This window comes from Phyllobates terribilis, unplaced genomic scaffold, assembly GCF_046119375.1.
Source record: "Phyllobates terribilis strain yellow unplaced genomic scaffold, ASM4611937v1 Scaffold_600__1_contigs__length_992639, whole genome shotgun sequence".
NCBI lineage: Eukaryota > Metazoa > Chordata > Amphibia > Anura > Dendrobatidae > Phyllobates > Phyllobates terribilis.
In genome coordinates this window covers 29,695-57,285 of record NW_027363360.1, presented here as the reverse complement: position 1 = coordinate 57,285, position 27,591 = coordinate 29,695, and the positions used below count along the sequence as shown (strand labels likewise).

The 27,591-nt window shown below is 49.5% G+C and overlaps 1 protein-coding gene across 1 annotated transcript in view; it reads left to right on the top strand.

Annotated features, from left to right (window-relative positions):
• The first annotated feature begins 651 nt into the window (after positions 1-651).
• The window catches only part of LOC141233438 (uncharacterized), a 52,842-nt gene continuing 25,902 nt past the window's right edge, over positions 652-27,591 (top strand). Inside the window, exon 1 of the mRNA XM_073667899.1 lies at positions 652-712. The gene's annotated coding sequence lies outside the window, so the exon portion shown is untranslated. The remainder of the gene's footprint in view (positions 713-27,591) is intronic.

Genomic DNA, 27,591 nt, shown 5'->3' with positions numbered 1-27,591 from the left:
TCCGCTCCGTACGCCTCGTACACGTGCGGCTCCGCTCCGTACACCTCGTACACATGTGGCTCTGCTCCGTACACCTCGTACACACACGGCTCTGCTCCGTACACCTCGTACACGCGCGGCTCCGCTCCGTACACCTCGTACACGCGCGGCTCCGCTCCGTACACCTCTTACACACGCGGCTCCGCTCCGTACACCTCGTACACACGGCTCCGCTCCGTACACCTCGTACACACGCGGCTCTGCTCCGTACACCTCGTACACACACGGCTCCGCTCCGTACACCTCGTACACACGCGGCTCCGCTCCGTACACCTCGTACACACGCGGCTCCGCTCCGTACACCTCGTACACACGCGGCTCTGCTCCGTACACCTCGTACACATGCGGCTCTGCTCCGTACACCTAGTACACACACGGCTCCGCTCCGTACACCTCGTACACACGCGGCTCCGCTCCGTACACCTCGTACACACGCGGCTCTGCTCCGTACACCTCGTACACACGCGGCTCTGCTACATCCACACTGTAAACCCCTCCTGACCCCACACATAAACTTCAGCTCATCCAGCACCATGACAACCAGCACAGCAGAGTCCTGCATCCACTGAGGCCCCTGATCATGTGACCCGTGACTCCTCCCCTCCTGTGACCTCATCACAGCTCCTGTGCGCACAGAGCAGCCATATATGTGGTGGCGGCTCTGCAGGTGGAGGTATGTGGAGACCCCCATTACTGGGCGCTGGGGGCATTAACCCCTTCAGCACGGAGACTCTTTTGGGGTCTTGTGTTGCCCCTTTATAAGAATCATAAGGTTTTTGTTCTGTTTCCTGTAATAGATACATACGACCCAACTATGGAGACAGGAAGGGAGGAAACGTATTGTTCTCATAGTACAGGACCCCTTTACTGCCCCCACAGTGTAATGCCCCCATTATGCCCCTTATGCAGGATGTATGATGCCCCCACACAGTGTAATGCCCCCATTATGCCCCTTATGCAGGATAGAGCCTAGAGAAAATGGAGTAGGACACCCAAACAATCAGAAACAAGGAAAAACTTATTTCAATTTAAAAACACTTTTATTAGATAGAAAAATTAAAAGAGTTTCCTTTTCAATATATATATGTGACACTAATAGAAAGAGGTCATACAGGGTAAGAGAAACACACATAGCAGTTACGGCAACTCGTTTGTGGGTTCCCCGGGAGAATAATGCAAAAAAACCCTGTCAAAGTGTACAAGATAGCATAGTGTGTATGCAATGTATACCATTATAGGGCGTAAGTAAGAGTTCAGAGTCAAAAAACAGGAGAAAAATGGCCACCACTCAGATAAGAGAAATAATGGCCAGGATACAGAGACAATGCATAGTATAGGACTCACCCATGGGGACTAGGGTAACCACGTGGCCGTACTGCAGCCCCGACGCGCGTTTCGCGTGGCTTCCTCGGGGGGCTGTGGTTGTGGATGGGGTGGGCACCTTTAAATATACCTCAGGATGCAGCGCTGATTAGTGCAGCGCATGTGGAGCGACAACATCCCCCCATACCGCGTCACGTCCGGCCAATTTCCCGGGGAAGCGCGGGCAGCGACATACTAAAATGACGTCACCGCCCACACCTCCCACGTACGGAAGCCCGACGGGACGCGGCCAAGGGAGGGCGGCGCTGCACATGCGCGGCTCAGCCGCCGCCATGGCGGGTGAGGGCAAAGAAAAGGGCAAAAAACATACATTGTTGCGAGTTGGATGTGGGACAAGATATGGACACGGTGAGTGTCCCATTCATGCCTAAACAGCACAATAATATCACCATAAGTATGCATCAGTGTGAATAAAACAGGGAGCATATTTGCCCATACATAGCGCAGCAGTGGTTATCACATTTACACAGAACGACAGGGACAGGCAAGTTTAAATGTATAGTGTAGTATATATTGCCAAATTGAAGGCATGTGGAGAGTCCAGTAGTTGCACAGTTGTCACCATTCACGGGAATCGTGTCATCAAGAGCCGGGGTGCATGATAAGTAACAATAAATTGGCTCCTAAAAATTATTTGTAACGATGAATATTCATAAGCACTATAGGTGCCCATCCCACATTCGTCCGAAACTCATCCTAAATAGTGCGGAGGTATAGATGGTGGTGCCTAAATATGAAGAAATGATAAAGAGAACAGAAAAATAAATAAAAAAATAGAAACATATATAATACTAAAATGAAAATCCACATTTAAAAACGAAGGAGAGGAGAACTCACAAGAATGAAGAGAAACTGTTGTATTCATTGAGACCGCCAGGGGTCACCGTATCCAAAATCGCAATCCAGCGGCACTCCAACAGCGCCAAGATGCATTTGTAATCGCCTCCCCTAGTACCCAAATGTACCATATCGATACCAATAAACTTAAGGAGGGAGGGGTCGCAGTTATGGCGCAGTCTGAAGTGCCGCGGGACAGTCTTAAGTGTTGACACATCCAACACATCCTTTGCGGCCACCACATCCCTAACGTGTTCCCTAACACGAACCCGGAATTCACGAGACGTGAGTCCCACATAGTTCAAATTACATGGACAAGTGGCCATATAAATAACGTGTGTAGAACTGCAAGAGATGTGATGGGTGATTTTAAATTCCCTGCCATGATTGGTGGAAAAAGATTTAGCCCTAGTGATATTACGACAGGCCATGCATGATCCACAAGGATAACAACCCCATCGCGATTTAGTTATCCCAAATGGGGTTGGCGTAGGGACCACATAGTGGCTCCTGACTAGTGAGTCCTTCAAACTTTTTCCTCTTCTGGCTGTCATTAAAGGTCTGTCAGGTAGGATCCTGCCAAGCACCGGTTCCGTTTTGAGGATGGACCATTGCTTATCAAGGATCCCCCGAATGGTCTGCCAGTGGCTGTTATACGTTGATATAAATCTTAATGGAGGATCTCTTTCATACGATCTACCAACACTAGTCAAGAGGAGATCACGTGGGGTCCCCTTATCACGTCTGTAGCCTCTCTTAATGCTCCGTGCACTGTAGCCCCGTTCCTGAAATCTTTGGCGCAGGTCCCGAGACTGAGACTCAAACGCCATATCGGTAGAACAAATGCGTTTGGTTCTAAGATACTGTCCAACAGGAATGGCCCGAATAGTAGCCGGTGTATGGGCTGATGTTGCATGCAAAAGTGCATTGACCGATGTTTTCTTACGAAACACGTCGGTCTGAAGTAGGCCATCCTGCTGGACAGTAATACCGATATCCAAAAAGTCTATGTGGGTAGAGTTCCATGTATACGTAAGTCTGATGTTCATTTGATTAATATTAAGAAAAGTAATGAAGTTGTGAAGCTCAGCCTCGGAACCCTGCCAAATAATAAAAATGTCGTCTATGTATCTATACCAGCACTGCGCATGGGAGGCGGCGCACGCGCCATCGCCGAGAACCTCCCTCTCCCAAAAACCGAGAAAGAGGTTGGCGTAAGATGGCGCACATGCCGCACCCATCGCAGTGCCACGTTTCTGAAGAAAAAAACGGTCTTTAAATGTGAAAAAGTTGTGGGTAAGTATGAATTCCAGTAGTTCGAGGACCAGTGCACGAAGTGAGGCATCCAGACTGCTAGTCTCAAGAAAAAAACTTACTGCACGCAATCCATCTGTGTGGCCAATGCTGGTATATAATGATTCAACGTCAACAGCCACCAGCAGACTACCCGGATCAAGATATACACCATCAATTTTACCGAGGACATCTCCAGTGTCCCTGACATAGGAGGGCAACGTCTCCACAAGTGGATGTAAATAATGCTCAATAAATTTACAGATAGGGTCACATAGCCCTCCAATGCCAGAGACAATGGGACGTCCCGGTGGGTCCAAGAGATTTTTATGAACCTTAGGGAGTAGGTAGAACGTGGGAACTATTGGGTGTTTGGTACAAAGGCCATCAAAAACTTTTTTTAGGGATAATGCCCTGTTCATATGCCCGCTCCAAAATGTCGAGAAGGTCGGCACTGAAGGATATCATGGGATTATTAGGTAAAGTATCATAGGACGCACGGTCCCTAAGGAGTTTGAAGGCCTCCTTTTCATACTTCACAACCGGCCAGATCACAACATTTCCCCCCTTGTCCGCAGGTTTAAAAACTACATCTTTAAAAGATTGTAGTTCTTTCAAAGCTTCTTTCTGTTGGATTGTAAGGTTGTGGTGTTTGGGTCCACCCGATAGGGCCCTAAGGTCCCTACTAACCAATTTATTAAATATCTCCACCTGTGGGCAGAGGGAGAAGGGGGGAAATGTGGTAGATCTGGCCAGAATAGAACACGGGAAAGTACCTGTGTTAACGGAGTTGCCCTCTCCCTCTAGCTCTTCCAGAGCCGATAGAGCCTCTCTCTCCAGGGTCGTGTCAGGATTCATATCAAACGTTGGTTTCATGTGTAATCTACGTAGAATTACTTTTCTAAGGAAAAGCTGTAAGTCCTTCAATACTGTGAAGAAATTATAACCGTTAGTCGGAACAAAAGTCAATCCCAAAGAGAGTACTTCAATCTGGCAGTCAGAAAGAGTGTGTGTGGACAAATTAATTACCTCTAATTTATTTGGTTTTGATTTTTTCTCCAGAGAGTGGGGGGGTGTCAATTTACGTTTTGAGTAGGTTTTACCCCTTAATTGTCCATGCTGTTTGTCATTCACAAATTTAGTGCCACCGACATTGGATTGATTACTTGTGGAGGTCCCTTCATCCATAGAGGATAATGATGACACTGAGTTCCACCGATTCTCCCATGTTTGTCTATTGGGGCCCTTGTGTCCTCTCCACTTGTAGACCCGTTTGGAATTAAAATCAGAGAGATCCCTCTGATATTTTTTGGTTTTGGTAGCCACTATTTCCTTTTCCCACTTCACAAAATCAGAATCCAAATCAGTATTGAATTTATTCCATCCCTCAGGGGTCAATTTAGTAGATATCAAATTTTGGAGACGATCAATCTCTGTCTCAATAATTTGTAAAGAAGACTCATTAGATTTGATCAAAAGCTCCATAAAGCCCTTGGAGCATACCGAGGACAGTTTTTCCCATTGGGTCTTTAGTGCATCATCATCAAAGTTATGTGCTGGAAAAACCTGGATCCGTAGACCCCTGGGGATCAGTCCCCTAATGATGTAGCGCTCAAGAAACGCTTTGTTCCACCAAAGGCGGATTTTTTTGTTATACAGGGTTCTCAATTCATCAAGTAAGTCCTCATTCTCCCTCGTATTTAAAACCACGGTGGTTTCCTCCCCGAAGACCTTATTAAGTTGCGTGAGCCACGTCTGCTCACGTATTTTGTGATCCATCTGTTCAGATCCACACGCTGTGAAAAGACACAGTATCAGCAAATGACAAAAAATCCTGAGGTATATTTAAAGGTGCCCACCCCATCCACAACCACAGCCCCCCGAGGAAGCCACGCGAAACGTGCGTCGGGGCTGCAGTACGGCCACGTGGTTACCCTAGTCCCCATGGGTGAGTCCTATACTATGCATTGTCTCTGTATCCTGGCCATTATTTCTCTTATCTGAGTGGTGGCCATTTTTCTCCTGTTTTTTGACTCTGAACTCTTACTTACGCCCTATAATGGTATACATTGCATACACACTATGCTATCTTGTACCCTTTGACGGGTTTTTTTTGCATTATTCTACCGGGGGACCCACAAACGAGTTGCCGTAACTGCTATGTGTGTTTCTCTTACCCTGTATGACCTCTTTCTATTAGTGTCACATATATATATTGAAAAGGAAACTCTTTTAATTTTTCTATCTAATAAAAGTGTTTTTAAATTGAAATAAGTTTTTCCTTGTTTCTGATTGTTTGGGTGTCCTACTCCATTTTCTCTAGGCTCTATGTTCGATTAAGGAGTACCCTGTTTATTGTACTATGCATCATGGTGTTTGATCCAATTTTTTGCCCTTATGCAGGATGTATGATGCCCCCACAGTGTAATGCCCCCATTATGCCCCTTATACAGGATGTATGATGCCCCCACACAGTGTAATGCCCCCATTATGCCCCTTATGCAGGATGTATGATGCTCCCACACAGTGTAATGCCCCCATTATGCCCCTCATGTAGGATGTATGATCCCCCCACACAGTGTAATGCCCCCATTATGCTTCTTATGTATTATGTATGATGCCCCCATTATGCCCCTCACAATGTGATGCCCCCATTATGCCCCTTATGCAGTATGTATGATTCCCCCCCACACAGTGTAATGCCACCATTATGCCCCTCACACAGTGTGATGCCTCCATTATGCCCCTTATACAGTACTAGATGGTGGCCCGATTCTAATGCATCGGGTATTCTAGAATAGGTATGCGGCCGACCGGGCGCAGTCAGCAGAGCTGTGTTTAAATTTTGAGCCAAAATCGCTGATTGGTCGAGGCCGGCAACCGTGACCAATCAACAAAGCGGTGTTAAAATTTGGCGCCTATATCGCTGATTGGTCGAGGCCGGCGGCCGCGACTAATCAGGAGAGCGGGATTTAAATTTGGCGCCAATAATGCTGATTGGTCGCGGCCAGTAAACGTGACCAATGAGCAGAGCGGTATTTAAATTTGGCGCCAATTATGGTGATTGGTCTCGGCCGAGACCAATTAGCACAGCGGTGTTTAAATTTGGCACTAATAATGCTGATTATTCGAGACCGGTAACCGCGACCAATCAGCAGAGCGGTGTTTAAATTTGGCGCCAATTTCGCTGCTTGGTCGCAGCCGGCCACCGCGACCAATCATCGAAGCGGTGTTTAAATTTGGCACCAATATGGCTGATTGGTCACGGCCGGTGGTTGCGACCAATCAGCAGAGCGGTGTTTAAATTTTGCGCCAATACTGCTGATTGATCTCGGCCGGCGTCCTCGACCAATCAGCAGAGCGTTGCTTAAATTTGGCGCCAAAATCGCTGATTGGTCGAGGCCGCCGTCCGCGACCAATCAGCAATTTTGGCGCAAAATTTAAACAACGCTCTGCTGATTGATCGCGTCCGTCAGCCGCGACTAATCCGCGATTTTGGGGCCAAATTTAAACCCCGCTCTGCATCGCTCTGCTGATTGGTCGAGGCCGGCGGCCGCGACCAATCAGCAGAGCGGGGTTTAAATTGGGCGCCAATAATGCTGATGGGTCGCGGCCGGCGACCGCGACCAATCAGCAGAGCGTTGTTTAAATTTGGCACAAAAAACGCAGATTGGTCACGGCCGGTGGTTGCGACCGATCAGCAGAGTGAGGTTTAAATTTGGCACCAATACTGCTGATTGATCTCGGCCAGCGACCGCGATCGATCAGCAGAGCGGTGTTTAAATTTGGCGCCAAAATCGCTGATTGGTCGCAGCTGGAGTCCGCGACCGATCAGCAGAGCGTTGTTTAAATTTGGGGCCAATCTCGCTGATTGGACGCGTCTGGCGTCCGCGACCAATCAGCAGAGCGTTGTTTACATTTTGCACCAATACTGCTGATTGATCTCGGCCAGCGACCGCAATCAATCAGCAGAGCGGTGTTTAAATTTGGCGCCAAAATCGCTGATTGGTCACAGCTGGAGTCCACGACCAATCAGCAGAGCGTTGTTTAAATTTGGCGCCAATCTCGCTAATTGGTCGCGGATGGTGTCCGCGACCAATCAGCAGAGCGTTGTTTAAATTTTGCGCCAAGCTCGCAGCAGCAGTGTTTAAATGTGGCGGTAAGATCGGTGATTGGTCGCGGCCGCTATTTAAATGTAGCACCCAAATCGGTGATTGGTCGCGGGCAGCGGCCGCGACCAATCAGCAGAGCGGTGTTTAACTTTAGCGCCAAGATCCCTGATTGGTCGCGCTCTCCGCACGCGACCAATCCGCGAATCGTATTGGTGAGGAGCAGGGAGCGGAATCGTATTAGTGAGGACCGGGGAGCGCCGCTGCCTGTGCGGGTACTTCCGCTGCGAGAACCCGGGACATGAGCGGGCGCTCGGAGCAGAAGTATCCCGACCCGCAGCGCCGCTCCCCGGTACTCTCTTCACACCCTAGCCGCTGATGTCCCCACAGTATCCTCATGGTGTTACAAAGGTCCGGACATTTGTTTTAAAAATCGGTGATTGGTCGCTGGCGCTACCCGCGACCAATCACCGATTTGGGCGCCAAATTTAAATATCGGCCGCGACCAATCAGCACAGCGGTGTTTAAATGTGGAGCCAAGATCGGTGATTGGTCGCGGCCGATATTTAAATTTAGCGCCCAAATCGGTGATTGGTCGCGGGCCAAGACAGCGACCAATCACCGATTTGTGCGGCAGATTTAAATAGCGGCCGCGACCAATTGGATGTCAGCGCCGCTCCCCAGTCCTCCCTTCACGCCCTAGCCGCTGATGTCCCCACAGTATCCGCATGGTGTTACAAAGGTCCGGACATTTGTGTTAAAAATCGCTGATTGGTCGCAGGCGCTGCCCGCGACCAATCACCGATTTGGGCGCTAAATTTAAATATCGGCCGCGACCAATCGCTGATCTTGGCTCCACATTTAAACACCGCTGTGCTGATTGGTCGCCGACGCTGTGCGCGACCAATCACCGATTTTGGCGGCACATTTAAATAGCGTCTGCGACCAATCATTACAGCGGTGTTTAAATCTGGAGCCAAGATCGGTGATTGGTCGCGGCCGATATTTAAATTTGGCGCCCAAATCGGTGATTGGTCGCGGGCAGCGCCCGCGACCAATCACCAATTTTTAACACAAATGTCCGGACCTTTGTAACACCATGCGGATACTGTGGGGACATCAGCGACTAGAGTGTGAAGGGAGGACCGGGGAGCGGCGCTGCGGGTCCGGATACTTCTGCTCCGAGCGCCCGCTCATGCCCTGGGTTCTCGGAGCGGAAGTATCCGCACGGGCAGCTGCGTTGACATCCATGCGGCTAGGGTGTGAAGGGAGGATCGGGGAGCGGCGCTGACATCCAATTGGTCGCGGCCGCTATTTAAATCTGCCGCACAAATCGGTGATTGGTCGCTGTCTTGGCCCGCGACCAATCACCGATTTGGGCGCTAAATTTAAATATCGGCCGCGACCAATCACCGATCTTGGCTTCACATTTAAACACCGCTGTGCTGATTGGTCGCGGCCGATATTTAAATTTGGCGCCCAAATCGGTGATTGGTCGCGGCCGATATTTAAAGTTAAGCACCCCTGTGCTGATTGGTCGCCGACGCTGCCCGCGACCAATCACCGATCTTGGCTCCATATTTAAACACCGCTGTGCTGATTGGTTGCGGCCGATATTTAAATTTGGCGCCCAAATCGGTGATTGGTCACGGGCAGCGTCGGCGACCAATCTGCACAGCGGTGCTTAACTCAGTGATTGGTCGGGTCCGAAGACCGCGACCAATCATCGAATCGTCTTGGTGAGGACCGGGGAGCGGCGCTGCCTGTGCGGCTACTTACGCTGCAAGAACCCGGGACATAGCGGGCGCTCGCAGCAGAAGTATCCTGACCCGCAGCGGCGGGTCAGCGGCGCCGGCGGTCCTTCTGCTGCTACCGGCCGGGAGATGAGCGCCTCGCGGCGCTCATCTCCCGGCTGCATCTCCGTCCCGCAGATGGGTCCAGCGGTCGGGTTCCTTCTGCTGTTGCTGGCCGGGAGATGAGCTCCTCGCGCCGGTCATCTCCCGGCTGCATCGCCGCTCAGCTCCGTCCCGCAGATGAGCCGCTAATGGCCGCCATCTTTTTTCAGAAATCCCGCGGCGCTGATTGGCCGCTGGCGGACCAATGAGCGACGCGGGATTTCCTGGACAGACAGACAGACACACAGACAGACGGGATAAGACAATTATATAGTAGATGTATGATGCACCCACACAGTGTAATGCCCCCATTATGGCCCTTATGCAGTATCTATGATGCCCCCACACAGTGTAATGCCCCCATTATGCCCTTTATGCAGTATGTATGATGTCCCCACACAGAGTAATATTCCTATAGTACCACCTTCCCCCCACACACACAGTATAATGTTCCCATAATATCGCCTGAGGTCCTGCAGTTGGAATAAGTCCTGAGGTCCTGCACGTGGAATGATTCCTCTGGGATTGGTTTTCCCTTTGCCTGCTCCCCTACATGTAAACCCTCAAGCATGTATGCATGCATGTAGGGGAGCAGGCCTTACCAGATATCGAGGCTTTGTACAGTAATATACCGCATGAGGATGGTATCAGAGGAGTAAGACATTTCTTGAAATCGAGATCAATAGAGTGTAGCAGACATAATGACTTCATGGAGGATCTTTTAAAATTCACTCTTGTTCATAACTTCTTTCTTTTTGACAGGAAGTTATTCACTAGCTCAGGGGTACTGCGATGGGGAGCCCCTGTGCCCCCTCATATGCTAACCTAGTTTTGAGCTGGTGGGAGAAAACCACAATATTCTGGGATGATCATAAGTGGTGGCAACCATATATTGGGGTATGGTATAGATATATTCACGACATTTTTATCATCTGGTCAGGGACGAGTGAACAATTTCTTGAATTTGTCAAGGAACTCAATGTCAATAGCGATGGCCTTAGAGGTACATCAGAGGTTAATTATAACCAGTTGCTTTTCCTGGATGTACTAATCAAGAAAGAACTGGATGGGACCCTAGGGACATTCATCTACCATAAACCGACAAGCACTAATGGTCTATGGAAGTGGGATAGCCACCGCTCCATCCCCCTAAAAAAAGGAATACCCAAGGGCCAATTTTTACAGTTGAGAAGGCACTGTACTAATGTCACAGATATTAATATACAGGCAATAGACATGAACACCAAATTCAAGGAAAAAGGTACCCACAGTACATTTTGGATTTCACACAATTGTTTGCAGAAAATTGGGAGAGACAGACACTCCTCCATACCTAACCAAGAGACCAAGAAAAATTTAGGATAACACAATTAATAGGAAGTTGTGACAATCAGAGTGACCATATCTTTAACCCCTTAACAACATTAGACGTACTAATACGCATCTGTGCCCTGGGACTTAAGAGCCAGACCCCTATTAGTACGTCATCGCGATCACGCGCGCACACAGGCTGTGCGGGCGCGATCGCCGCTGGGTGTCAGCTGACACCCGGTACTATGTGCAGGGAGCGGTCCCGCACCGCTCCCAGCACATTAACCCCCGCAATGCTGCGATCGAAGTCAATCGCAGCATTGCGGTGGCAAGGGGAGGTGATCGCAGATACTCACCTCCTCTTCCGGCCTCCAGCTCTGTCTGCCGTGGCTTCCAGGATGTTGCCATGACGACCCGATGACAACATCCGGGTCACCGGACAACAGGAAGATTGTTTGGACATGCGCAGTGCATCTCCAAACTATCTTCTCCCTGTCCAGCGCTGACAGCCTGCATAGCACAGGGATGGTGCTGCATTCCTGTGCCATGCAGGCGATCAGAATAAAAAAAGTGAAAGTCCCAGAGTGGGACAAAGTAATGTATAAAAACTATCAGAAAGTGAAAAAAAAAATTAAAAAAAAATTGTAAAAATATATAAAAAAAAAATCCACCAAAAATAAAAATAGAATGTACCCATCAATAAATGTTATTATAAAAATAAAAAAAACAATAAAAGTACACATATTTGGTATTGCCGCGTCCGGAACAACCTGACCTATAAAACTTTCCCACTAGTTAACCCCTTCAGTGAACAAGGGAAAAAAAATAAATAAAAATGAAGCAAAAAACAATGCTTTATCATCATACCGCCAAACAAAAAATGGAATAACACGTAATCAAAAAGACGAATATAAATAAAAATGGTACCGCTGAAAACGTCATCTCGTCCCGCAAAAAACAAGCCACCATACAGCTCCATCAGCCGAAAAATAAAAGTTATAATAAAGCTATGCTAAAAAATATTTTTTTCTATAAAATTGCTTTTATTATGTAAAAGTGCAAAACATAGAAAAACGATATAAATGTGGTACAGCTGTAAACGTACTGACCCAAAGAATAAAGCTGCCTTATCAATTTTACCACACGCGGAACAGAATAAAAAAAAAAACAATTCCTGAATTGTTGGTTTTTGTTTGTTCTGCCTCCCAAAAATCGGAATAGAAAGCGATCAAAAAATGTCACGTGCCTGAAAATGGCACCAATAACAACGTCAACTCATCCCTCAAAAAACAAGCCGTCACATGACTGTCTGCCAAAATCTGGGAAAAATTATAGCTCTCAAAATATGGCGATGCAAAAACTAGATTTTACAAAAAATGCGTCTTTTAGTGTGTGACAGCTGTCAGTCATAAAAACTCCATATGATTCTGGTATCACTGTAATCGCACGGACCCGAAGAATAAAGTCGTCTAATCACTTATACCGCATGAAGAACGGCGTAAAAAATAAACTCTCGGGTTAGGGTTGGGCTAGGGTTAGGGCTGGGTTTGGGGTTAGGGTTGTGATGGGGTTGGGATTTTTTTCAAAAGTAAGAAAAAAAGATGACGATATGGCGACTAGTGTTGAGCTCAAGTGCTCGCTACTTGAGTTTGCATCGGGTGCTCGGGTATGCATTGAGTATCGTGGGTATTTGAGTGACATGCTCGAGTCTCCGCCCCATATGCTTCGCGGCCAAAAAAACTTCGTGGGGATTGCCTGCCATGCACGAGCGATCCCCGCATGTTTTTTTTGGGTGTCTAATAACATTGAAACATGCGGGGCAGGGACTCGAGCATGTCACTCGAGCACACACAGTACATGGTGCATACCTGAGTACCCGATGCAAACTCAAGTAGCGAGCACTTGCGCTCAAGACTAATGACAACTTATTCAATATGATGACCTAATGTTATCAAATTCTGTGTCGTACCTCTGGGTTCAAAATGTTCACTATACACCTTAACAAAATCCTTGAGGGGTATAGTTTCCAAAATGGGGTCACTTGGGGGGGAGCTCCACTGTTTAGTCACATCAGGGGCTCTCCAAACGCGACATGGTGTCCGCTAACAAATTGAATGGAAAATCGGCTCAAATTGTTAGCGGACACCATGTTGCGTTTGGAGAGCCCCTGTGTGCCCAAACATTGGAGCTCCCCCACAAGTGACCCCATTTTGGAAACTAGACCCCCCAAGGCACCTATCTAGATGCATAGTGAGCACTTGGAACCCCCAGGTGCTTCACAAATTGATTCGTAAAAATGAAAAAGTGAAAAAAAAACACTTTTTCATTTTTACGAATCAATTTGTAAAGCACCTGGGGGTTCCAAGTGCTCACTATGCATCTAGATAGGTGCCTTTGGGGGTCTAGTTTCCAAAATGGGGTCACTTGTGGGGGAGCTCCAATGTTTAGGCACATCAGGGGCTCTCCAAACGCAACATGGCGTCCGCTAATTATTCAAGCAAATTTTACAATCAAAAAGTCAAATGGCGCTCCTTCCCTTCCGAGCCCTGCCGAGCGTCCAAACAGTGTTTTTTCCCCACATATGGGGTATCTGCGTGCCCAGGGAAAATTGCACAACAAATTTTGGGGTCCATTTTTTCTTGTTACCCCTGTGAAAATAAAAAAAATTGGGTCTAAAGTAACATTTTTGTGAAAAAAGTTAAATGTTCATTTTTTTCTTCCACATTCCAAAAATTCCTGTGAAGCACCTGAAGGGTTAATAAAGTTCTTGAATGTGGTTTTGGGCACCTTGAGGGGTGCAGTTTTTAGAATGGTGTCACTTTTGGGTATTTTCTGTCATAAAGACCTCTCAAAGTGACCTCAAATGTGATGTGGTCCCTAAAATAAATGGTTTTGTAAATTTTGTTGGAAAAATGAGAAATCGCTGGTCAACTTTTAACCCTTTTAGCTCCCTAAGAAAAAAAAATTTTGGTTCCAAAATTGTGCTGATGTAAAGTAGACATGTGGGAAATGTTATTTATTAACTCTTTTGCGTGACATATCTCTCTGATTTAAGGGCATAAAAATTCAAAGTTTGAAAATTGCAAAATTTTCAAAATTTTTGCCAAATTTCCGTTTTTTTCACAAATAAACGCAAGTGATATCGAAGAAATTTTTCCACAATCATGAAGTACAATATGTCACGAAAAAACAATCTCAGAATCAGGGGGATCCGTTGAAGCGTTCCAAAGTAATTACCGCATAAAGTGACAGTGGTCAGAATTGTAAAAATTGGCCTGGTCATTAACGTGCAAACCACCCTCGGGGGTTAAGTGGTTAATATCCTCAGAAAACACTGCTATATACTTGTGGTCGACCCGGACCTGAGGGTGCTGTGGGATGTACTGTCAAAACAACTTTCAGAAAGGGTCGTTTAATTAGGGACCGTTTAGTGCATAGTTTCTATAAAAAAAAACTCCACCGAAGGGGACTTGGCTAGATAGAACAGTTTGCGGTTTCTTTAGATGTGGAGAACGTTGTACATGTAATTGGATGAGACCATGTAAATCTTTCTCGAGCTCCTCCACGGGTAAAACCTTTTTTCAGAGGGATTATTCCAACTGTAAAACGTCAGGACTTATATATATGGCCACATGCACTTGCCCCCTAGATTATGTATGCAGGACCAAGAGGGAGTCTAGGAGGAGGGTGGGGGAGGGGGAATTTGGGTGATATACACCATGGTCGGGACACTCCATTAGTGAGACATATGAACAGTGTACATCGATGTGAAACCGGAGACATCTTATGTATCATTGAGATGGTTAAACCTAATGTGAGAGGAGGTGATCACAATAGATGTATCCTCAAAAAGGAAAGTGAATTTTTAGATGTTATTCACTAGCCACTCAATGAGCAAATTCCCTATGCCTGTTTTGTATGAATACAGCCCCATTCCGGATTACATTTTTGGATTGTATACTCTACCCATTGCTACTCCGTTCCCTGTGAATGGGGTTCACATATTGTTGTACTTCATCGAGATATTTGAGCTTTTATATAAGAATTATTTCTTATCAGTTATATCACACACATATACTATTTAGTAACTAACAAGTGTGGTGTTCCTTGTGTATCTCTAATTATACAATAGGGATCAAATTTGACCATTTAGGAATATACTGTGGTCCATCATCCCTATTTTATGTAGTGATATTGTAGATCTACATGCTTATTGCATGATGGGAGGATGAGCTATTCTTGTTTTTAGTCTCCTATCATGCTGATCTCAGAGACGGGACTTTTCTATATTGCTGGAACGCAATCCAAATTCATTATGCACTCCAGCATGGAACTCATGCACAGTCATACATAGGAGACCGTAATGCTCTCCAGCATAGAATACACACATCCAGGCATGCGCAATCGCTGGCAATGACCCTAGATGCGCTCTGGCATGGAGTGCATAACTACGGCCATGCGCAGTGTTAGACGTCAGGCGTTTGCTGGATCTGAAATTGGGTCAGAATCCTCAGTGGATTCTGTGGTCTCCCATTCTGGTCCAGCCAGGGCAGATGCTGCTCAGCATCACCATCAGTCCCAACGCCTAGCTAGTGCACGAGATGTACAAGCTGTCTCTCGGGTCTTTGTTCCTAGTAGTGTTAAGAATAGGTTGCGGAGGGGAACATGGCTGCTACAGCCTAAGTCCAGGGTGCACTGCACTGAGCATGCCCGTGACATGGCGGACTGTGATTGGTGGTTGGATGTCAGGTGATCCGGTGACCTGGCACCGCCTGATTGGTCGCGGGTGACGTCATCAGTAGTGCGACCAATAATACGACTGTGGGCAGGGCTTAGTCTTTAAATAGCCCGACCACAAACATGGTGCGCTCTGATCATTCCATTTAGGTTGTGCTCTTGTGTGGACGCTTGTCTGTTTGGGCTCCACGTGCTCCCTAGCTGCTCTCTCCGTGACCTTCCGATGCCAGAGTTCGCTCGGCTGATTAGCACAGGTCGCTTAGGCAGGCTTAGCTGTGTTTAGGGAGGTAGTTCCCGTTTGGCATTCTGGCTCCGGCAAGGGGGTTGCTATACACCCCGAGCAGACTGCGGGGTCCGTATCCCTGGCACTGCCTGCTAGCCACTTGGAGAGTTAATCCGCAGGCTGGTCACACACCGGCTGGGAGCACGTACACTCCGGCGTGAGTCACACACACCTCCTAGCGCCTGCTGCGTAGCCTCTGTGCAGTCAACAGAGCTACGGCTACGTTATTTGTCGCACATCTATCGTGCAGTTAACGGAGATAGTGCGAATCCCTTTTCCTGTCCCGGTGTGTAGTAACACTGGAGGGATTTATACTTTAGTTGGTTGTTTTACATTCTTACCCGGTAGGTGTTCGGCTGCAGTCTTCTAGGCTGCATCGCGGACCCCGGGTTCGGTTGCTTTCCATTTTAATAAAGTTGTTGCAACCGTCCCCTTAACATGCAGTCCCAGGTACGAGTGGCACGGAGGCAATCAGTTTATCTGGCGTTTCAGTGTAAAGCACGTCACTTCCGGACATGAACACTAGGGGATGGACATTATCGGACCTCTAGCGCATGAGAAGTAGCGCAGCCACAATACATTATTATAGACATACTCCATTCTATATATCCTATGACAATTCACCTCTAGGAATGGGAATGGATCTCCTAGTCTGGGGAGGGGTTTTGGATGAAGTGGGATATTTAAACATGGACACCTGGCTATTAGACACACTATGCTGAACATCATGAATTATCATCCCTGTATCAAGCCTCCTGATGAAACTAGTGGGGAAATGCACTGAGGTGGATTATTGAAGCATTCTCTGGTGAGTGCCATACCCTTTCCATTTATATATAGCTTGAGACATATCTGATCCTATTTAATGTATCAGTGTATTTTTTATATATATCAGGGTTAACTAGAGCTTCTGAGGGACAGCCATCAGTGAGTGGAGGTGCCATTGTTGTTCCTTAGAGTGCTAACCTCTGCGGTTAGCCAGTATCAGCTTTGTTTAGGTACAGGATAGGGTAAGGTAGTGACTGTATCAATTATTCAGCAGCATCATTGCTTACATCTGTTTATATAGATCCACAACAGTATCTCGGACCTCCCTCTCCTTCCCCATCATCACAGTTTCAGCGACATCCACATTCCCGTGACGGTGATACCATTGAATAGAATAGTGAATCAGGAGTTGAAAGCTCCCTGATCCACCATTCACCCTTCACCTGTGAGTCTGAGACTCCGTGCACTGCAGGCACAAACACGTCACTACATCACAACTGTAGTGTGGAGACTCAGTTTGACCAAGGTTTCTGACCTTAATTAGCCGTTGTGTTTTTGCTGCCAAGAGATTCAAAAATGTTGCCGACATTTCTGCAGCAAATACTCAATGTGCGCACATACCTTAGGGTTATGGCTTGTTCACTATCATCGTTAGGAAAGGCCAGGTGATGCAAATTTCCCAGATTTATAAAAACCCAGCCTCCTCTAACCTTGTGCCAAAAAAACCGCAGCCATGGGTTCTTCTAAGCAGCTGCCGAGCACTCTGAAAATGAAAATGGTGGAGGCCACAAAGCAGGAGAAGACCATAAGAAGATATCAAAGCTTTTTCAATTTTCCCTTTGTTACAGGGCTTTATTCCGTATATTAATTATTAATGCCGGCCTTGGCTATCAATAACCAATATCCGGCTAATACCTCACATGTTACGTACACTGATTCACATGCTATAAACTATACTGAACAGCGACTAACTGAGATGAAACCGCGTACCAATGAAAGATATTTATTACACACAAGTCTTCAGTTATTATACTACTAATTACCGCACTATCACAGTACAAATAATAATATATAATTAGCCCCACAATAACCTAATTATACTTCCCACCCACTTACCTAAAAACATACATACATTAATAACAATCCACCTGCCCATCGCTAACTATCCCTACAGAGGACAAGGGGTTAATAGCAGCGATATTTAGCAGAGTCCAGGTACTGTGAAGCTGAAGATCCAGCTTGAGGGTGACCACAGTTGCTTGATGGTAGGAGAGTGGGTGCTGCAGCCTGAAGGAACGCTGGGGTCGTGTGGGGTGAAGAGAGGCAGAAGATCCGGTCAGAAGGTGAGCAGCAGAGTGTGACAGGCTGCCCGCTGCGGCACATAGGGAGGACATGGAGAGAGGAGGAGGGGGCCATGGATGAAGGGGCTGCTGCAGAGTACAGTGCAGGACAGGAGCAGGGCTGAGGCTGGAGAGCAGAGGAGATGAAGGGACTGCGGGCAGAGGATGACAGAGAGGAGGAGGGGGCCATGGATGAAGGGGCTGCTGCGGAGTACAGTGCAGGACGGGAGAAGAGCTGAGGCTGCTGAGCAGAGGAGATGAAGGGACTGCAAGCAGAGGATGACACAGAGAGGAGGAGGGGGCCATGGATGAAGGGGCTGCTGCGGAGTACAGTGCAGGACGGTAGCAGGGCTGACGCTGGAGAGCAGAGGAGATGAAGGGACTGCGGGCAGAGGATGACAGAGAGGAGGAGGGGGCCATGGATGAAGGGGCTGCTGCGGAGTACAGTGCAGGACGGTAGCAGGGCTGACGCTGGAGAGCAGAGGAGATGAAGGGACTGCGGGCAGAGGATGACACAGAGAGGAGGAGGGGGCCATGGATGAAGGGGCTGCTGCGGAGTACAGTGCAGGACGGGAGCAGGGCTGAGGCTGGAGAGCAGAGGAGATGAAGGGACTGCGGGCAGAGGATGACACAGAGAGGAGGAGGGGGCCATGGATGAAGGGGCTGCTGCGGAGTACAGTGCAGGACGGGAGAAGAGCTGAGGCTGCTGAGCAGAGGAGATGAAGGGACTGCAAGCAGAGGATGACACAGAGAGGAGGAGGGGGCCATGGATGAAGGGGCTGCTGCGGAGTACAGTGCAGGGCGGGAGCAGGGCTGAGGCTGGAGAGCAGAGGAGATGAAGGGACTGCGGGCAGAGGATGACACAGAGGAGGAGGAGGCCATGGATGAAGGGCTGCTGCGGAGTACAGTGCAGGACAGGAGCAGGGCTGACGCTGGAGAGCAGAGGAGATGAAGGGACTGCGGGCAGAGGATGACACAGAGAGGAGGAGGGGGCCATGGATGAAGGGGCTGCTGCGGAGTACAGTGCAGGACGGGAGCAGGGCTGAGGCTGGAGAGCAGAGGAGATGAAGGGACTGCGGGCAGAGGATGACACAGAGAGGAGGAGGGGGCCATGGATGAAGGGGCTGCTGCGGAGTACAGTGCAGGACGGGAGAAGAGCTGAGGCTGCTGAGCAGAGGAGATGAAGGGACTGCAAGCAGAGGATGACACAGAGAGGAGGAGGGGGCCATGGATGAAGGGGCTGCTGCGGAGTACAGTGCAGGGCGGGAGCAGGGCTGAGGCTGGAGAGCAGAGGAGATGAAGGGACTGCGGGCAAAGGATGACACAGAGAGGAGGAGGAGGCCATGAATGAAGGGGCTGCTGTGGAGTACAGTGCAGGACGGGAGCAGGGCTGAGGCTGGAGAGCAGAGGAGATGAAGGGACTGCGGGCAAAGGATGACACAGAGAGGAGGAGGAGGCCATGAATGAAGGGGCTGCTGTGGAGTACAGTGCAGGACGGGAGCAGGGCTGAGGCTGGAGAGCAGAGGAGATGAAGGGACTGCGGGCAGAGGATGACACAGAGAGGAGGAGGAGGCCATGGATGAAGGGTCTGCTGCGGAGTACAGTGCAGAACGGGAGCAGGGCTGAGGCTGGAGAGCAGAGGAGATGAAGAGACTGCGGGCAGAGGATGACACAGAGAGGAGGAGGAGGCCATGGATGAAGGGGCTGCTGTGGAGTACAGTGCAGGGCGGGAGCAGGGCTGAGGCTGGAGAGCAGAGGAGATGAAGGGACTGCGGGCAAAGGATGACACAGAGAGGAGGAGGGGGCCATGGATGAAGGGGCTGCTGCAGAGTACAGTGCAGGACGGGAGCAGGGCTGAGGCTGGAGAGCAGAGGAGATGAAGAGACTGCGGGCAGAAGATGACACAGAGAGGAGGAGGGGGCCATGGATGAAGAGGCTGCTGCGGAGTACAGTGCAGGACGGGAGCAGGGCTGAGGCTGGAGAGCAGAGGAGATGAAGGGACTGCGGGCAGAAGATGACACAGAGAGGAGGAGGGGGCCATGGATGAAGGGGCTGCTGCGGAGTACAGTGCAGGACGGGAGCAGGGCTGAGGCTGGAGAGTAGAGGAGATGAAGGGACTGCGGGCAAAGGATGACACAGAGAGGAGGAGGGGGCCATGGATGAAGGGTCTGCTGTGGAGTGCAGTGCAGGACGGGAGCAGGGCTGAGGCTGGAGAGCAGAGGAGATGAAGGGACTGCGGGCAGAGGATGACACAGAGAGGAGGAGGGGGACATGGATGAAGGGGCTGCTGTGGAGTACAGTGCAGGATGGGAGCAGGGCTGAGGCTGGAGAGCAGAGGAGATGAAGGGACTGCGGGCAAAGGATGACACAGAGCAGGAGGAGGCCATGGATGAAGGGGCTGCTGCGGAGTACAGTGCAGGACGGGAGCAGGGCTGAGGCTGGAGAGCAGAGGAGATGAAGGGACTGCGGGCAAAGGATGACACAGAGAGGAGGAGGGGGACATGGATGAAGGGGCTGCTGCGGAGTACAGTGCAGGATGGGAGCAGGGCTGAGACTGGAGAGCAGAGGAGATGAAGGGACTGCAGGCAGAGGATGACACAGAGAGGAGGAGGGGGCCATGGATGAAGGGTCTGCTGCGGAGTACAGTGCAGGACGGGAGCAGGGCTGAGGCTGGAGAGCAGAGGAGATGAAGGGACTGCGGGCAAAGGATGACACAGAGAGGAGGAGGGGGCCATGGATGAAGGGTCTGCTGCGGAGTACAGTGCAGGACGGGAGCAGGGCTGAGGCTGGAGAGCAGAGGAGATGAAGGGACTGCGGGCAGAGGATGACACAGAGAGGAGGAGGGGGCCATGGATGAAGGGGCTGCTGCGGAGTACAGTGCAGGACGGGAGCAGGGCTGAGGCTGGAGAGCAGAGGAGATGAAGGGACTGCGGGCAGAGGATGACACAGAGAGGAGGAGGGGGCCATGGATGAAGGGGCTGCTGCGGAGTACAGTGCAGGATGGGAGCAGGGCTGAGACTGGAGAGCAGAGGAGATGAAGGGACTGCGGGCAAAGGATGACACAGAGAGGAGGAGGAGGCCATGAATGAAGGGACTGCTGCAGAGTACAGTGCAGGACGGGAGCAGGGCTGAGGCTGGAGAGCAGAGGAGATGAAGGGACTGCGGGCAAAGGATGACACAGAGAGGAGGAGGGGGCCATGGATGAAGGGTCTGCTGCGGAGTACAGTGCAGGACGGGAGCAGGGCTGAGGCTGGAGAGCAGAGGAGATAAAGGGACTGCAGGCAAAGGATGACACAGAGAGGAGGAGGAGGCCATGGATGAAGGGGCTGCTGCGGAGTACAGTGCAGGATGGGAGCAGGGCTGAGACTGGAGAGCAGAGGAGATGAAGGGACTGCGGGCAGAGGATGACACAGAGAGGAGGAGGGGGCCATGGATGAAGGGGCTGCTGCGGAGTACAGTGCAGGATGGGAGCAGGGCTGAGACTGGAGAGCAGAGGAGATGAAGGGACTGCGGGCAAAGGATGACACAGAGAGGAGGAGGGGGCCATGGATGAAGGGGCTGCTGCGGAGTACAGTGCAGGAGGGGAGCAGGGCTGAGACTGGAGAGCAGAGGAGATGAAGGGACTGCGGGCAGAGGATGACACAGAGAGGAGGAGGGGGCCATGGATGAAGGGGCTGCTGCGGAGTACAGTGCAGGATGGGAGCAGGGCTGAGACTGGAGAGCAGAGGAGATGAAGGGACTGCAGGCAGAGGATGACACAGAGAGGAGGAGGGGGCCATGGATGAAGGGTCTGCTGCAGAGTACAGTGCAGGACGGGAGCAGAGCTGAGGCTGGAGAGCAGAGGAGATGAAGGGACTGCGGGCAGAGGATGACACAGAGAGGAGGAGGGGGCCATGGATGAAGGGTCTGCTGTGGAATACAGTGCAGGACAGGAGCAGGGCTGAGACTGGAGAGCAGAGGAGATGAAGGGACTGCGGGCAAAGGATGACACAGAGAGGAGGAGGGGGCCATGGATGAAGGGTCTGCTGTGGAGTACAGTGCAGGACAGGAGCAGGGCTGAGACTGGAGAGCAGAGGAGATGAAGGGACTGCGGGCAAAGGATGACACAGAGGAGGAGGGGGCCATGGATGAAGGGTCTGCTGCGGAGTACAGTGCAGGACGGGAGCAGGGCTGAGGCTGGAGAGCAGAGGAGATGAAGGGACTGCGGGCAGAGGATGACACAGAGAGGAGGAGGGGGCCATGGATGAAGGGGCTGCTGCGGAGTACAGTGCAGGACGGGAGCAGGGCTGAGACTGGAGAGCAGAGGAGATGAAGGGACTGCGGGCAGAGGATGACACAGAGAGGAGGAGGGGGCCATGGATGAAGGGTCTGCTGCGGAGTACAGTGCAGGACGGGAGCAGGGCTGAGGCTGGAGAGCAGAGGAGATGAAGGGACTGCGGGCAGAGGATGACACAGAGAGGAGGAGGGGGACATGGATGAAGGGGCTGCTGCGGAGTACAGTGCAGGACGGGAGCAGGGCTGAGGCTGGAGAGCAGAGGAGATGAAGGGACTGCGGGCAGAGGATGACACAGAGAGGAGGAGTGGGCCATGGATGAAGGGGCTGCTGCGGAGTACAGTGCAGGACGGGAGCAGGGCTGAGGCTGGAGAGCAGAGGAGATGAAGGGACTGCAGGCAGAGGATGACACAGAGAGGAGGAGGCGGCCATGGATGAAGGGGCTGCTGCGGAGTACAGTGCAGGACGGGAGCAGGGCTGAGGCTGGAGAGCAGAGGAGATGAAGAGACTGCGGGCAGAAGATGACACAGAGAGGAGGAGGGGGCCATGGATGAAGAGGCTGCTGCGGAGTACAGTGCAGGACGGGAGCAGGGCTGAGGCTGGAGAGCAGAGGAGATGAAGGGACTGCGGGCAAAGGATGACACAGAGAGGAGGAGGAGGCCATGGATGAAGGGTCTGCTGCGGAGTACAGTGCAGGACGGGAGCAGGGCTGAGGCTGGAGAGCAGAGGAGATGAAGGGACTGCGGGCAAAGGATGACACAGAGAGGAGGAGGGGGACATGGATGAAGGGGCTGCTGCGGAGTACAGTGCAGGATGGGAGCAGGGCTGAGACTGGAGAGCAGAGGAGATGAAGGGACTGCAGGCAGAGGATGACACAGAGAGGAGGAGGGGGCCATGGATGAAGGGTCTGCTGCGGAGTACAGTGCATGACGGGAGCAGGGCTGAGGGTGGAGAGCAGAGGAGATGAAGGGACTGCGGGCAAAGGATGACACAGAGAGGAGGAGGGGGCCATGGATGAAGGGTCTGCTGCGGAGTACAGTGCAGGACGGGAGCAGGGCTGAGGCTGGAGAGCAGAGGAGATAAAGGGACTGCAGGCAAAGGATGACACAGAGAGGAGGAGGAGGCCATGGATGAAGGGGCTGCTGCGGAGTACAGTGCAGGATGGGAGCAGGGCTGAGACTGGAGAGCAGAGGAGATGAAGGGACTGCGGGCAGAGGATGACACAGAGAGGAGGAGGGGGCCATGGATGAAGGGGCTGCTGCGGAGTACATAGAATCATAGAATCATAGAATGGTAGAGTTGGAAGGGACCTCCTGGGTCATCTGGTCCAACCCCCTGCTCAAAGCAGGATTCACTAAATCATCTCAGACAGATGTCTGTCCAGCCTCTGTTTGAAGACGTCCATTGAAGGGGAACTCACCACCTCTCGTGGCAGCCTGTTCCACTCATTAATCACCCTAACTGTCAAAAAGTTTTTTCTAATATCTAATCTGTGTCTCCTCCCATTTAGTTTCATCCCATTGCTTCTAGTCTTTCCTTGTGCAAATGAGAATAAAGATGATCCTTCTACAATGTGACAGCCCTTGACATATTTGTAGACAGTTATTAAGTCTCCTCTCAGTCTTCTTTTTTGCAAGCTAAACATTCCCAAATCCTGCAACCGTTCCTCATAGGACATGGTTTGCAGACCAGTCACCATTCTGGTCGCTCTTCTCTGAACTTGCTCCAGTTTGTCTATGTCTTTTTTAAAATGTGGTGCCCAGAACTGTACACAGTATTCCAGATGCGGTCTGACCAAAGAGGAGTAGAGACCGATAATGACTTCACGTGATCTAGACTGTATGCTTCTGTTAATACATCCCAGAATTGTATTTGCCTTTTTTGCTGCTGCATCACACTGTTGACTCATGTTCAGTCTATGATCTATTAGTATACCTAAGTCTTTTTCACATGTACTGTTGCTTAGCTCTATTCCTCCCATTCTGTATATGCTTTTTTCATTTTTATTGCCCAGATGTAGTACTTTGCATTTTTCCCTGTTAAAAACCATTCTGTTGGTTGCTGCCCACTGCTCCAGTTTATTTAGGTCTTTTTGAATCCTCTCTCTCTCTTCTCTAGTATTAGCTATCCCTCCTAGCTTTGTGTCATCAGCAAATTTAATCAGTTTACCCTCAATTCCTTCATCTAAATCATTGATAAAGATGTTGAACAATACAGCTCCCAGGACGGAGCCCTGTGGTACCCCACTTGAGACATTCATCCAGCTGGATGTGAAGCCATTTACAACCACCCTTTGAGTCCGATCACTAAGCCAGTTATGAATCCACCTAACAGTTGCCTGGTCCATTGCATACTTGGTCATTTTTTCAATAAGGATGGTGTGAGATACTTTGTCAAATGCTTTGCTGAAGTCAAGATATACTACCGTGTTTCCCCGAAAGTAAGGCCCTGTCTTACATTAATTTTACCCCCAAAAGTCCCACCCTGCCTTACTTTCGGGGGAGGCCTTACATTGGGAAAAAAAACAGGCTGAACAGTATGCAGCCTCCCCATACAGTGGTTCTGCCCCCCACTCTGCCACCACACACACACACACACACAGCCCCATACGGCACCCATACACATACCGTACACATATCGTATACACACACACACACAGCCCCATACGGCACCCATACACATACCGTACACATATCGTATACACACACACACACAGCCCCATACGGCACCCATACACATACCGTACACATATCGTATACACACACACACACACACACACACACAGAGAGAGTTTCGGAACTTACCGTTACTTTCCTTCTGTTTCGATCTCCTCTGCGGTGCCGGGCTGACGATTCGGATGCCGGGGAAGCTGGACCAATCGGAGCGAGCCTGCAGGCGGTGACGTCGCAGCTGATTCGGCCAATCAGCTGCGAGCCGGCTGACTGGCCAATCACACTCGAGCTGATGGCCAGCAGGGACTAGGGAGCCTGTGACGAACAGGCTGATCGGCCAATCAGCTGCGAGCCGGCTAGGGAGCCTGTGACAAACAGGCTGATCGGCCAATCAGCTGCGAGCCGGCTAGGGAGCCTGTGACGAACAGGCTGATCGGCCAATCAGCTGCGAGCCGGCTAGGGAGCCTGTGACGAACAGGCTGATCGGCCAATCAGCTGCGAGCCGGCTAGGGAGCCTGTGACGAACAGGCTGATCGGCCAATCAGCTGCGAGCCGGCTAGGGAGCCTGTGACGAATCAGCCTTACATTCCCCGGCCCCCCCCCGCTACCCTGCCTTACAATCGGGGGGTGCCCTACATTGGCGGACCCCCCGAAACCCCCCACCCTGCCTTACTTTCGGGGGGGTCTTACTTTCGGGGAAACACGGTATATCTACAGCATTTCCCTGATCCACCCAGTCAGTGATTCTGTCATAGAAGGAAATTAAGTTAGTCTGACATGACTTGTTAGTTACAAACCCATGCTGACTCTGGTTAATCACTTCATTCTTATCCATGTACTTACATACATGTTGTTTAATAATTTGTTCAAAGATCTTTCCTGGTATAGAAGTCAGACTCACCGGCCTATAGTTCCCTGGGTCCACATTCTTCCCCTTTTTGAAGATAGGAACAACATTTGCTCTTCTCCAGTCTTCTGGGACTTCTCCTGTTCTCCAAGAATTTTCAAAGATTATGGAGAGTGGTTCTAAAATTTCTTCTACGATCTCCTTCAGTACTCTGGGGTGTAATTCATCTGGACCTGGAGACTTGAACTCATTTATGTTAGCTAAATATTCCCTCACAATCTTTCTGTTTACAGATAACTTGGATTCCTCTATTCCTTTAAAAGGACAGTGAAGATCAGTTGATGTTACATTTTCTTTCTGAGAGAAAACAGATGCAAAATAGGAGTTAAAAAGTTCGGCCTTCTCAACATTCTCTCTTACCATTTCTCCATTTTCATCCTGTAAAAATCCTATAGCATCTTTGACTTTTCTTTTACTTTTGACATACCCCCAAAATCCTTTTTTATTGATTTTGACATCTCTTGCAAGCCTTAATTCATTGTCAGCTTTAGCTAACCTGATACGTGCCCTACAGGATCTGCAGACTGCATTATAATCTTCTTTAGATATGCCTCCCTCTTTCCATTTAATGAACATTTCTTTCTTTCTTTTTAGCATGTGTTTAAGTTCTGTGTTAATCCATCCTGGTTTCCTTAAATGCTTCCCATTCTTCCTACTTTTCGGGATTGTTAACGATTGTGCTTTGAGAATCTCATTTTTAAAAATTTCCCATCCTTCCTGGACATTTTTGTCCTTAAGGACATCCAGCCATTGGATCCCTCCTATTCTCTTTCTGAGTCTCTTAAAATCTGCCTTTCTAAAATCTAACCTTGAAGTTTGAGTCTTCACATGTCTTCCTCCTCTAGTTATCCAAAATTCTATAATAGCATGATCGCTGCCTCCTAGGGTCCCAGCCACCTTTACCTCCTCAACCATTTCCTCCCTGTTTATAAGGATTAGATCCAAAGTAGCAGATCCCCTTGTTTTCTCCCCTACCTTTTGGAAGATAAAGTTGTCAGCAAGAGAGGATAAGAATTTGCTTGACCTGTTAGTTTTACTTGAGAGAGATTCCCAACAAATGTCTGGATAGTTGAAATCTCCCATGACCACTACGTCATATTTTTTGGAGAACTTGGTCATTTGATACATAAAGAGTTCATCCATATCTTCAGCTTGCCCAGGTGGCCTGTAGTAAATGCCTACAATCGTGTCCTTTCCGTTGTTCTCTCCTTGTAGTCTTACCCAAACAGTTTCCACAGAACTCCCAGTCTCTGAAGCTTCAATCTCTGTGCAGATATACGCTTTTCTAACATACAATGCGACACCTCCTCCTCGTTTATCAAGTCTGTTTCTTGCAAATAATTTGTATCCTTTTAGCCTTTTATTCCAATCATGTGTATCGTCCCACCAAGTCTCAGTGATTCCAATGATATCATATTCCTTTTCCTGCGTTAGTAGTTCCAATTCTCCTTGTTTGTTGCCCATGCTTTGTGCATTTGTATAAAAACATTTTAGTTTGTGATTGGTTTCTCTTCCTCCCATATTTTTATTATTTAAATTGTTTTGTCTTTGTTCTTCCTTTCCACTTCCAGTAGCAGAGATCTCAATAGTATTTGTCAGCTGTATGGCTTTTTCTGGCCTTTTGCTTCCCTTCCCACATTGTTCTAGTTTAAAGCTCTCCTGATGAGTGTAGCAAGGCAACTTCCAAATACATGTTTTCCAGTCTTCGTAAGATGCACCCCATCTCTAGCAAGTAGTCCATCGT